This window comes from Lepidochelys kempii, chromosome 2 (assembly GCF_965140285.1).
Source record: "Lepidochelys kempii isolate rLepKem1 chromosome 2, rLepKem1.hap1, whole genome shotgun sequence".
In the NCBI taxonomy this organism is placed as follows: Eukaryota; Metazoa; Chordata; order Testudines; family Cheloniidae; genus Lepidochelys; species Lepidochelys kempii.
The window spans coordinates 74,803,790-74,818,036 of NC_136381.1; the positions used below are offsets into that span (position 1 = coordinate 74,803,790).

The 14,247-nt window shown below is 41.8% G+C and overlaps 1 protein-coding gene across 1 annotated transcript in view; it reads right to left on the minus strand.

Moving 5' to 3' along the window:
* The window catches only part of MAPRE2 (microtubule associated protein RP/EB family member 2), a 171,062-nt gene that overhangs the window by 121,235 nt on the left and 35,580 nt on the right, over nucleotides 1-14,247 (minus strand). Inside the window, exon 2 of the mRNA XM_073331254.2 lies at nucleotides 5,537-5,598. The gene's annotated coding sequence lies outside the window, so the exon portion shown is untranslated. The remainder of the gene's footprint in view (nucleotides 1-5,536; nucleotides 5,599-14,247) is intronic.

Below are 14,247 nucleotides of genomic sequence, written 5' to 3' on the forward strand. Positions count from 1 at the left end.
AAGATAACCCTTATACAGCAGCTAAATTCTTAGTTACATGTCCAGGTCTTTGTCACGCTCATCAACATCACTTAGGGGGAAAATATGCTGACGTTTAGAACCACTGCTATTTCAGCCCTTTGTTTCTCTTCCTTCCCCATGTTTCTTTCATTTCTCTTCCTATTCCCTGTGTCCTTTCTTTCTTCCCTCTGCATATCCTTCCCTGCAGCAGCTCCCAGTAATTACCCACCACTTTACTCCCACCCCTTTCCATCTGCTAACATGATCAACAATTAAATAGTTGATGATATTTAAGTATCACCAGTATGCTTTTTACACTTTAGTACAGTATTGGGCAACCTGCAGCCCATCAGGGTAATCCGCTGGCAGGTCATGAGACAGTTTGATTACATTGACCATCAACAGGCATGGCTGCCTGCAGCTCCCGGTGGCCATGATTCGCCATTCCTGGCCAATGGAAGCAGCGCGGGCCACAGGGACGTGCTGGCTGCCGCTTCCCCCGGCTCTCATAGGCTGGGAATGGTGAACTGCAGCCACTGGGAGCTGCAGGCAGCCGTGCTTGCAGACAGTCAGTGTAAAACTGTCTTGCAGGCCCGCCAGTAGATTACCCTGGCAGGCCATGTGTGGAGGCTCGTGGGCCGCAGGTTGCCCACCACTGCTCTAGTAAGATTAATGGGGTTAGTTTGGGGAAAATAATACCCCTGTCTTGTTTCAGGCTGCCTGCAGACTGAGGAAGACAACATTGCATTGGATTATACTCTGCTCACATTTGGAAGGTTCTCTTTACAGCCCTAAGAGGTAGAAACTTTTTCTAAAATGAAAATTTGTTTCTGCAAAATCTGAGTGTGTCATATTGAGTCAAATATTTCCAGTGAGCCAGCTCTGGCAAGCAGGTTGGGTTTCTTAAACTGCTGAATCACAGAAGCAGAGCAATCTAGGATTTCTCTACTCAGACTGCAAGAGTGCTTAGTCATTGCTTGAATTATCTTTAATACACTAATAAATTGTTGAAATGGACAAAATGCAATACACTATACATAAACTAGAATCTGGCATCCATTTACCAAAAGCCCATAAAATGATATAATCCTAACTTTATTTTCCATTTATTTTATGCATATTTTTGAATAGCAACTAAGTAACAAAATTCAGTAAGCTGAAATGGGTCTTATTACTATGAGGTTAAGTTGCTCTATTGTAAAAAGCCTGCCTTTTAAGTATTGTAAACAAAAATATAGCAATGATATTACAATAATATATTTTGCTCATGTTGTTAGAAAATTATGTGCTGATTTTATTTAATGCAAAGTAACAAAAACCCATATATTTAATAGTTATGAGTTATAGTTAACATTGATAGCTTGGCCATTGGAATGGACTGTCATTAACTTTGAACAAAACCTTACATATGTTGCATTTTTTTAAAAAAATACTGTGGTGTTTTTTTTAAATGAGTCAGTTGCATTGATGAACTCCTGTGGGATAATTCCTGGTAGTAGGACAGTGGGGGGAAAAAAAGTCACCCTATGGTTCAGAACATTTTCAGACAAAACCATAAAAGGATATTTAGTTTGTTCAATTACTAAGTAAGGCAAGGAAAGGATACTGGTTAGCATGAAGCCATAAACAAACATTCCATTCAAGTTAACTTTGACCTTCAGGTTCAAAATTTAGATCCAAACTACAGCTCTCTTCTCATGTTAAATCAAAATTGACCATAAAACAATTGTGTCTTCATGCAGTTGTGACTGTCATAGGATGTTACCCTACACTGACTTTTGGAAGACCCAGTCACTTTCCACAGGATGGAAATGCTGTGAAAGCAATGCATTCAGCCAAAGGATTAAAGTGACTTGTTTTAGTGACCCCCTCTGGCTAATAATGAAGATGCAAAAGAAGTAGAGGAACTTTTTCCCCCGCCTGGAAGGAAAGACAGTGTTCCTTTACTCTTCCTGCTTTCAAGTCACTAAGCATATCTTTTCTACATGCAAGAAGCAGAGCAAATAATGAAAGCCTCTTATCAAGTAGATTTAGAAAGTTTTAGCTTTAGTGAAGCAAAGAAAACCTGCCAGGATATTGAAGTTGTTTTATTGTGTTCCTTTCCTGAACAAATTCTGTTTTCTAATCCACACTGGATTAGATGCTTTTGGCTGCTTGTACTGCTAGCCAGAAAATACTGAATAACTGCAAGTAAACATGGACTCTAAAGCACCATAGAAACAGCAATGTTTTTTGTTGTTAGGATGCATTCTAAATCTGTTCTTTTAAAATTCCTTGCTTAATGCATTGTATTTTTAACTGCCAATGAAAACTTTCTACATATCCTGGGGGAGTATTCTAAATGAAAGTTGTAAAACTGCCTGGATAGTTGAACTTCCTTCCCTATATGGCTATCCCTACAACTTTAACAATTAAACAAAAACCCACAAACCACCACTGAGTTGTCAAAGAAAGCATGAAAGTGCATCAAAATTCCATTGCATATTGATATGTGAAACCTGGATTTGGTCAATGTTCGGCTATAGTGCAGCTATCTTTATAGCAGTATGATAAACCTCTGGTATTAAAAAGCTGGCAGCTGGGACTTTATTTTGATATTCAGTGTTCTACAAAGTTCCACGGATTTTGGGAGGAAAGACTACAGAGTAGGCAGCAGACCAGAGGGAATACTCTGGAAAGCTGCCTGTTGGTCTGAGGGTGGGACTATTCACTCCAGGAAATCTGTATGTCCAAGATAAGTTTTATTAGGCAATGTGTAGTCACAAGCAGACTTTTGTAAAGTAGACTATATATCTCTGTTGCCTCTACACTAGTAGTTTTCTTCAGATTGCCTACTGTTTCACAGCCACCTATGGGAATGCTAGTATAATCGGATTGATTGCAGCTGAGAGTGTTTTAACAGTATCATCCAGACATGTTTTGAGCAGGGTTAGAAAATACATGATTAAAAGGACATGGCCACTCTACGTTAGGCACTTCCACTGGTGCAATCCTACCACTGTTAAAAACAAGGTGCAAGTGGAGGAAATCCATTAGAATTCCTACAGCTTTGAGTTTCTCAGCTTCTTCATGGGACCCAGATCCTTTGTTTCATCTTTGACTCATTCCAGGCCTCTTTCAGCTTCTCTTGTGCTATAGCAATTATCCACTGTTCTTAATATGAAAACTCCCAGCTTAAATATACTGCATATATCTTCTGGTTCCTCAAATTCTTTCAGCTCTCATCACTTCATTCTCAAAGCTTCTAAAGTCTGCAGTTATCCCCTTATAGCTCTCCCCATCACGGTTTCAGTCTTCTCTTTTAACTGCTCCCTCTCCCCAGACCCCCATTAAGCAAGGTTCAGCTCCAATTCTTCATCTCCTAGGAACTGTTCTAACCTAAACCTCTCAACAGATCCCAATTCTCTGCAAACATTCAGGTCTCCCCTCCTGTTGATTTGAGCTAAAAACCCACCAACTGTGCATTTGTAGCACCTTTTTACAAATATGTCTGAGCAGTTTCAAGATATTCAAAACCCTTAATCAACAGTTGAACCATCTCCCTAGTTCCCTTGTGAAAAAAGCCTTAACATTGATTAGAGAGTACAGAAAAAATATGGCTCATCTTTGCTAAAATATACAACATAAATAAAATATTCTAGCAAATGAGACATGCCTTATGCCCCCATCAAAGTCAGACTTTATAAATGGTAACATTGACAGACTTTCAAGCATTGGCAGGTGGGTTCTAAACTAAAAGTTTCTGAGCAGGGATATGTCATTTTATTTTTATGTTAAGTGCACAACTACATAAAATATAATGTGTTATAAGATATGCCATACAGTGAACTGTACTCTGTACCTTACCAAGAGAGACTGCATGGTTGCATATACTTTTGACAGCAGCACACCGCATGCTAGAAGGTGTTTTTATTTAAAAAAAAAAAAGACTATAATATTGTATTCTAGTCTTCCTTTTGGAGAAAGTTTAGAATTCAGGCTGTGTAACAAGACAGACACTTGGCAACCATGATACAAAAAGACAGTTAATATGTGACAATGTTTCTTTTAAAAAGAAAAGGAGTACTTGTGGCACCTTAGAGACTAACCAATTTATTTGAGCATGAGCTTTCGTGAGCTACAGCTCACTTCATCAGATGTTTACCGTGGAAACTGCAGCAGACTTTATATACACACAGAAATCATGAAACAATACCTCCTCCCACCCCACTGTCCTGCTGGTAATAGCTTATCTAAAGTGATCAACAGGTGGGCCATTTCCAGCACAAATCCAGGTTTTCTCACCCTCCACCCCCCCACACAAATTCACTCTCCTGCTGGTGCTAGCCCATCCAAAGTGACAACTCTTAACATAATCAAGTCGGGCTATTTCCTGCATAGATGAGTTGTCACTTTGGATGGGCTAGCACCAGCAGGAGAGTGAATTTGTGTGGGGGGGTGGAGGGTGAGAAAACCTGGATTTGTGCTGGAAATGGCCCACCTGTTGATCACTTTAGATAAGCTATTACCAGCAGGACAGTGGGGTGGGAGGAGGTATTGTTTCATGATTTCTGTGTGTATATAAAGTCTGCTGCAGTTTCCACGGTAAACATCTGATGAAGTGAGCTGTAGCTCACGAAAGCTCATGCTCAAATAAATTGGTTAGTCTCTAAGGTGCCACAAGTACTCCTTTTCTTTTTGCGAATACAGACTAACACGGCTGTTCCTCTGAAACCTGAAATGTTTCTTTTATCAACCACAGTTCAAGTGATCATTTTAAAGACTTTCAAAACATTGCCATCTTGTGGACCTACCTCTAATTGTATCATTGTTCTCTGCTGTTCCTACAGGTGAGCCAAATTATGACTGTGCAAATTGCAACATGACAAATTGCAGGCTGGATAGATTAACCTAGTGTCCAATACACAACTAACTGAAAATTTACAAAGAGATGTTCCTTATCAGATATGTATTATTAACCATGTACAGTAACATTTGGTCTAGCTCTTTTTCCCCCCAGTTAAAATTGGAAAAGCTGTATTATTTCACTGGTAGAGCTGCTAACTCAATGAAGTAAAATGAGCATTGAAGAGAGAGCATAAGAAAGTTTTCCACCAGAGTTCCTGAAGCAGGAGAGAAGGACAAGAGACAAGAGAGAGAGACGGAAAGATAGGGAGAGAAAGAGATTCCTCTCCCACCTTTGGCTTCCCTCTTTATTGATTGCCCCCTCCCCCCCGCCCTTTATTCACATTTGCAATATTTTTTCTGGAAGCAGTTGTCATTGGTGCTGCTAGCTGTGAATTTATTACAGTTAATTTGTATTGCATGGATACTACCATTTACAAAGGCAACTTATTCTGACTTGTACCTATTTATTTTTGTATGCTAGGTCTTGCTGCAAAGGAAACTCAGTATCTACTGTACACTGAATGTCACCCAACTGTTGACTTGCTCTTTAAAAATATAAACAAAATCAAAGCAATACCTCATTACTTTTAATGTCAGTCAGAACATACTGTACATTTTATCACGCTACAGAGAGAAATAAAACACTTACTTTGAGCATCCAAGCACTTTCCCTGGTTGCCGGAATGAAGTATTCCTTACAGAAATTTGGTACTAGAAGGAAAACATGACAACAATTAGCTCAGCAAGGAAATAGGAAAAAATAATGAATGGTCTTTGTCTATATGGGATATGCAGCGATGCAACCACCATGTCTGTTCTAAAAACGAAACAAGAGGAGAAACCCTTCCTCACAATACCCTAATTCAGCTGAGTTCACACAATAGCACAGTGTCTGATATAACTGCACAATAGTCACATGTGCCTCCTAGATGGTAGGAAATCTGTTAGGTCTCTTGCACCACCACATTCAGAGTTTATTCATAATCACAGGTCATATTTCTGCCCCTTAATTTTGCCAGTCTTTTCTGAGCAAGAACATAATCACAGCAAATTTATGAGCATTCCACCAAACTGATCTTCCTGGCTATGACCCACTTGAAAAAAAACAAAAAACTATATACAGTACCTCGTGGGTCTATATTCCCTACATTTCACTACATTGCTGTGTTCCACAGCTGTCCATTAGGGGGCTGAGAGGAGAGGTTATGCAGAATGCTGTTAACTAAAGCTGGGTGAATAATGGACTTTTTGGTTCAGTAGCATTCCAAAAAAACAAAAATGAAAAAAAAATGTTTAACTTTGTGTTGAACCAAAACCAACGTTTTCCAATTTTTTTCAGCCAATTGAAGACTCAGAAAACACAGAGGGGCCAAACAGAATACTTTGTTCGACCAAAGTCAAAATTGTGTTTCAATTTTGGGCATTTTAACAAAAGTAAAGGACCACAAGGGCTTGTCTATATGACCAGTTAGTGCATGGAAGCTGGGGTGTAAGTTTACCTCACACTAACCTGCTGCGCACTAACTGTCCATATGGCCATGCACTATAAGATCACTAGTGTGCTTTGATCTATTCCCATTTCAAAGCAGGGTAGATCAAAATGCACTAGGGAACTTTTAGTGTGGACTGTTTGTATGCATCAGGCTAATGTGAGGTAAACTTACACCCCTGCTTGCCATGCACTAACCATTCATATAGACAAGACCTGTGTTCATAAAACAGAAGGGACAGGGAAGGGAAGGTGCCTCTCTCTTCTGTTGAAGCAATTCCATGTTGCATCAATAGTTAGTCACTGGAGCAGGGACTTAAACTTGGGTCTCCCAGAGGAGTGCCCTACCACTAGGCTACAGAGTCACTTCTCACTCTTTCCTGGCCCAATGACTATTCGTTGTCATCATGAATGACTACGAATGGCAAAGAATTCCTGAATAATTTCAAGTCAACCAAAACTGCATTTTTCAGAAAATAAGCTATTTTTCAAAAAAAATAAAAATAAAAAATATCCCCTAGCTCTACTGTTGATGCAATCTGAATCAGGTGGCATCTTTTACACTTGGGCATGTATTTAAGAATTTAATGACTCAGGGATAGGTATTTTCTTTTGAGTTTCAATCCCTGTGTTCTGCTTCTGTGCCTCAGTGGACTGGACGCTTCCCATCCTATTAAGCAGATTTTTTTTTCTTCAAGCACTGGGAATTTAATTCCACATGATGCAATCCTTACAACAAATTATAACGTGAAAGACAGGACCTATGCATGCTAGAAAGTTTCCTCTCCTGGCTTTGAATGTCTTCACCACTTTTTGCAAAAAGAAAACAGGATATAAAAACAATTTTTAGCAATTGGAAGGGAATTTTAAAGGGGCCAAAAGTGTCTGACAGTCACTGTTTGCACAATGAATGAATGACTACCCCAGCCACAACAGGTTGCATAAATGGATAAATTCAGGGTATGTCTCACTGCAACAAAAAGATGTGATTGTGGCATGTGTAGAAATACCTAAACTAGTTGTGATCTACAGTAGAACCTCAGAGTTACAAACACCAGAGTTACGAACTGACCAGTCAGCTACGCACGTCATTTGGAACCAGAAGTATACAATCAGCAACAGTAGAATCAAAAATACAAATACAGTACTGTGTTAAATGGAAACTACTAAAAATATAAAGGGAAATTAAAAAAAAAAAGATTTGACAAGGCCAGGAAACTGTTTCTGTGCTTGTTTCATTTAAATTAAGATGGTTAAAAGCAGCATTTTTGTTCTGCATCGTAAAGTTTCAAAGCTGTATTAAGTTACTGTTCAACTGTAAACTTTTGAAAGAACAGCCATAGCGTTTTGTTCAGAGTTACAAGCATTTCAGAGTTCTGAATAACCTCCATTCCCGAGGTGATCGCAACTCTGAGGTTCTACTGTAATTAGCTAGCTCAAGTAACACTAGCAGTGAAGCTGCAGCAGTACGTGCAGCTGCATTGGCTACACCGGCTTGCCAAGGTACCCTGGTTACATCCTTGAGCAGCCATCACGTGTCCTGACGTGCTTTCGCTGCTATTGTTACTGAAGGTGGCTTTGATGAAAGCTAGCCTGAGTATATCTATATGCGCTGCAATCATACTTTTGACAGCAGTGTGGACATACCCTCAGCCATAGCCATAAAGTGTGAACTAGCAAACAAACATACTGCTGTATGGGATCATTCTGCTGGCTACAAGATAAACTGGTGAAGAGTCATTGGACTATCTCAAAAGTACAGATATAATGGGAGCAGAGTTCTGCTCAGGTAGAATAGCACCAGCAATTGTAGGATGGAGCCGAATTCAGTGTTCCCTTCAATTCCAAAAAACCCAAAGGTATCCTTGTTGATTCAGATCAATTCACAGGAGAGACACTGACAGAGTACACATCTGAAAATTCCAACAAGCATGTGGCAGATTTTTCATGCCTCTTTATGCCTTAGTAATTTAAAACACATTTTTGATCCGAATCTTTTGATTCTCTTCCCGTGCCTTAATTTCACGTTGCACATTGACATGAATAAAGGCTACAGGCTGCTAAAAGTTTTCCTCCCCTTGTTCACAAAGCCACCAATAAATCTTCTGAGTGATCAAAAAGAAAAGTGTTACACTATTAAATACAGTCTTGTCCTGCTGAATGACTTAACAGGCACAGAAGGAGGACAAACATGCACTGTTCCTCACAAGTGGCTAGGATATGCTCACAGCCCTTACCTCTAAGAGGCATCAGATTTCATCCCCACAGAGCAGCCAGCCAGCTCTACCCCTTGGAATATAATTCCCTTTTGCTGAGCTCCTCCAAGATGGAGATGCATATAGAGATAATACATGGATCCAAGACCTTGGGAACTATGAATGAAGATCACTTCTGCGCTCTCATGAAGGCCTAATTCCCTTCCAATGCTTTATAAGCTTCCTACCTCTTTCTGTAAAGGCTTTATGACACCATAACTATCTTCCAGCTGGGAGGGTGCCATAGATCTGGCTTCAGAGTCAGTTAATATAATTTCTGTTACTATTAGTATGACAAGTACTGCCAGTCAGTACACTAAGTATCTATGTAAATAGTAGGTCTAACAGTAGTAATTGAGTAGATGAGATTTACAAAGTGTGTCCATTTTGCATTATTGTTCATATATAATTTGATAGCACAGGCTACCACACTTTGTGGAACTGTTATTTCTTCCAGCGGTTTCTTCCCTTTGCCACTTTAGTAGGCAATGCTACTTTTTGATCATGAGAACAAGTCTCTCCTCTCTTTTTGTTTGGTAGAGAGAAGTAGAAAATGTCTGCATTTCAGTTGCTCCTGTCACACTGATTAAAGTCTTTCCTACTTGCATTTTCAATGTGTCTGATATCTGCTGGCTTCTACATCTTGTGTGCAATCACTGAAGGAGTATGTTAAGCATCTGTCTGTAATAGTTGGCTAGTCTGGTGCTCCTGCATGTTTTGATCTGTTTTTACCAGTCGGCTGTCTGTTTTTAGAGTTAGGTGTAGTAATATGAGTATGAATGAAGTTGATCAGATTTCTGGGTCATGCATTAGTGCTGCTCACCAACTTTACATATTACTTCAGAACCCAAGCTCATGTCATCGCACCATGCTGGTGTTCCATGCATGGAACAACGAGGCAAGAAGCGTGGGATCCGAACCCACATTTTCCACTGAGGAGTGCACTGAGCTACTACTTTGAGGCTGAACTGAAGCTATATTGTAAACTCAAAACCAAAAGTGACTAGACTTAATCATTTCCTATTAAACTGTTAGAGGGGTTACAATTTGGAAAAGTAACCATGACCATTGCACAGGACAGGACTTGAAGATTACTGACAAGGTGGGGTAAATGGCATGAGGCACATCAATAACTAGGAAATAACCTGCACTTCTTTTATTAGAGGATGGCTGGCAGTAACTGCTATATCTAAGGATACCATTTCCATTATACGCCCCTTTGCACATACTCCGCTTTACAGCACAATTTTGCTGCTGAAACTTCTCAAGCTCTCTCTCTGCCATAAGTAGCTTTTTTTTTTTTTTTATAAAGACAGTTTAGGCAAAATTCTGTAGGTTTTAGTTTGGCAAGGTAAAAAAAATACTCAGTTTTTCCCATTTAAGAAATTCTACAGACACTTCTTTAAGTCACGACTATAGCAAAAACTACTACAGTTAGAAACTTAACATGAGGAGAGCCCAATGAAAATTAGCAATTCATGGCTTTGATGTTACCAAAGTTATAATCCTTCAGAAATTGGTTACTGAGTATTGAATGATGGAAAATTTTGTTTAAAGATGTGCTGTATTCTTGGAGATGCATTGTAAATTAATTCACAGCAAATAGTGTGCAACTTTCAAAATCATTTTGACAGATACATTTTAAATGTTCCTGTCTTTAGAATTACTAGCCTTATTGAAGCCAATCAGTTTGGTAGACTTAAAAGCAGTTCTTTAAGTATTTGTAAGCAATTCCTTCAGTCACCTAAACTCGTACACGTCCATATATATCATAACATGCACAGGCTAGGAACATCATAAGTTTAGTTTGCAATTTTAAGATACTAGGCCAATTTTTCACCAATGACTGCATATTAAGATTACAAGTATGTAGTTTACTGGTAACAATAAAAAGCACTAACTAGCTTTGGCTGTCTGGTATGTTATGGAACTGGCGATTTATTTTGAAGAATGTTTTAAAATTAGTTAATGCAACATTAGGGTTGCATAGTTAAGCACTTAAAAAAAATCAAATAGGCAAGTGTGGTCCTAAAGAGTGACTATGTAAAAATGCCACCATTGTACTCCAGAGAGCTGCCCACTATCTGCATCTGGAATCATCTTATCTACCCAGTAGATGGTCTTCTGGTTAAGGCACTAGACTGATACTCAGGACATCTGGATTCTATTGCCACTTCTGCCTCAGTCTTACTGTGCAACCTCTGTGCTTCAGTTTTCCCATCCAAAAATGGGAATACTTCCCTACCTTACATGGATATTGTGAAGATAATTAAATTAATGTTTGGGGGATGTTGAGATATCAGGTAAGAGCTATAGAAAATAAACTTGCATTCCTCTTGGTAGCACTGCTGAGATAACAGCAAAGAGTATGAGCAGGATACTATTCCTTCTTGTGTATAAGAAGTATTGGTTACTTACTTGCAAACAATTACACATGTACAAAGCCACTGAAGACAGATACCACAGATGTCAGAGGACTTAATTTGAAGACAGTAAGTTTGCACAGGTGTGACTGAGGTCATAGGATGGTCCAGTAGTTAGAGCGCTCACCTGAGACTCTGTGACCTGCCTTTGCCACAAACTTCCTGCATGACCTTGGGAAAGACCTTTAGTCTCTCTGCCTCAGTTCCCCATCTGTAAAATGGGGATAACAGCATTTCCCTACCTTACAGGCATTTTGTGAGGATAACTACATTGAAGATTGACATGTGCTTAAACACTAGGAGGTTACACACTTAGTAGCATCTGTTGGCTGAGCTTACTGCAGGGGCATCTTGCATCCCTCCATTCTTCCCCCTTCCCCACCCCCAACTCCCTTTGTACCACCCTCACATGCCCCTCTCTTTCAGATACTTTCAGCAGCTCCCCCCCCCATCTTCCCCCACTGAGGGCTCTGTGTGTCCCCCATTCTCCCACCATGTCAGCTATTCTGAGTATTCATTCTCACTCCCCTTCCCCCATTCACCCCTCCCCCACCATGGCAGGCATTTGTGATCTCTTTTCCCTCACTCCTATATCAGGGTACCCCAATCTCCCACACCAGGTGTTTTGGGTGCCCCACATTTCCCCTCCCCTCATACCAGGGTCCCCATTCTTTCCCCCATGCCAAGGGCTATGTGCATGTCCCCATTCTCCCTTTCCATCTGTAAGCAGTGTCAGGATGAGCTCCACCCTGACATCTGGTGGTGAGGTGTGGCAAGTTGTGGAAAAGAACTTCAGGGGCCAATCTCATTTGCATAGGCACACCCACCACGCCTAGAATGAGACCATAGCTGCCCAAATGGTCACTTTGGCTGCTGTGGGATCCCCAGTGTCTCTGTTATTGGGGCAGGAAGAATAAATTGTTATTACCCTGATTATGGGAACTGTGCTTGGAACTGTACGTGGCCTTTTGTTATGATGGAGGGATTCACCATCAACTAAGGAGCACTCGCTAGGCAAGGGTCATGGGTTCCAAAACTGTGTGAATAGAGAGAGGCTGTGGACAAGTATTAATACTTGGTGGCATGGTCCCCTTGGTGAGGGCCTTACATGCTAATTGCACTTCCTCCTCTCTCCACTGTGGAATATCAGAGCTAATTTTGATTTCATTAGAAGTCTAGTTATAGGCTGCTGAGCTCACTTTGGGCTGACAGTGCACCAGCACTGGGGCTCCCCTACTACAAACTGAATTCACTTAAGAGCTGAAATCACTGAGTGTTGTGTTAAGTAGTGGGGGAGCCTGAAGATATATTGTGGAGCAGTTTGCGGGACAGCTGGTGAAGCAGTTCGACGTGGAGCAGTGTGTGGATGGCAGGAGCTGCTTGTGGGCCGTGGAGCTGAGCGAAGGAGTTCGTGGGGCGGCTGGCGGAACGGAGCACAGCTAAGCGAAGGAGTTCATGGGGCAGCTGGCGGAACGGAGCGAAGGAGTTCGTGGGGCGGCTGGCGGAACGGAGCGCCGCTATGGAGCGGTCAGCTTCAGATCACGTAAGGTGCCTCTTACCCCCGTCCCATTTCCACTCAGGTTGGGAGGTAAAGCTCCGCAGATAAACTTTCGAACTCTGGGGCTGCCCTGACCAGGGACAGAGACTTTTGGGGCATTGGACTTTTGGGACTTTGGGTGATTTGGGGTTGCTGGACTCAAGAACCAAAGGGAAAAGGGCATGCCCCAATTTGTCTGGGGTGGGTTTTTTTTTGCTCATGGGTTGTGTTATGAATCCTGTTGGTGGTGTTTCCCCAACATAATGCCACATTGTTTCTCTCTGTTATTAAAAGGCTTTTGCTACACTCAGACTATGTGCTTGCGAGAGGGGAAGTATTGCCTCTTGGAGGCGCCCAGCGGGGGTGGTATATATTTGTCCCAGGTCACTGGGTGGGGGCTCGAGCCGGTTTGCATTGTGTTATTGGAATGGAACCCCTAGATATCGAACCCGGCCCTTGTTGCTGCCAACTCTGACGGGCAGAAGGGTTACACATCCATGCCCTCTGAAATTCCCCATTTCCCCCCATTATTATGGGAGATAAGTCATTCAGGGAGTCAACACAGTAAACTGTATTGGTAGGATAAGCAGAGATGAGATTGGGTGTTCTGCTGGAAGACAAAGTATGCCATCAACCAATAGATTGCAAAGGTGCTCAAGCCAGCGGCTGGGTGAAAGAGCTGGCATGAATTTCATGTGTCCACCATTTTCTCCCTTTTTGGTTTTCCAATTTTTCCTAAAAAACCAATAGGGTTCTGGCCATTGATGCAGGGGTACCAGGGGCCATGGCCCCATCACTTTTAAAAATGAGGGCTATGCCATCCCAATTTTTAACAGTGGTAAGGGCGAGCAATGGGGGGAGGGGCAGAGAAGAGCGAGCAGGAGGTGGGGTTTTGGGTGGAAGAGGTGGTGGGGGGCAGAGCCTCAGAGAAAAGGGGAGGCATGGGGGCAGGGCCACAGATCAGGCACAGGTGGCCCCCCACACACACTTTTAGGGGGCGCCCGCCGTTCCTGCATTGATGCAGAGAACATTCTCTGAAGTTTTGGAATGGATTAGGTCTGGCATTCAAAAATGCTTGCATGACAGACACATGTGCTGGCAAACTGAATGTCAGGTCTTCACAAGCTTGGCCACTTACAATAATAGGGGGCCACATAATGTATGGAACAGAGTCATACTTTGGCTGGCAGAACCTGCTATACTAGAAGAAAACTCAGCTCAACTCTCCAGATCTCAGACCAAGTTTGGAGACCTGGGAGCTAGAAAATATATATTTACTTGAGACTATTAACAGACAAACATGGAACCCCACAATGCCATTTACAGAGTCACTTTTCAGAGTAGAATCATACTTTAAGGTTAAATGTGTAGCTTTATTCCACTCCTTTACAATTACCATATACCACTCTTTCCCAAACTTAGGACGCCGCTTGTTCAGGGAAAGCCCCTGGCAGGCCCAGCCGGTTTGTTTACCTGCCGCATCCACGGGTTTGACTGATCGCGGATCCCACTGGCCGCGTTCACTGTGCTGGCCAATGGGGGCTGCAGTACATCCCTGGGCCCGTGCCACTTCCTGCAGCCCCCATTGGCCAGGTATAGCAAATTGCGGCCACTGGGAGCCGTGATCGGCCGAACCTGCGGACGCGGCAAGTAAAC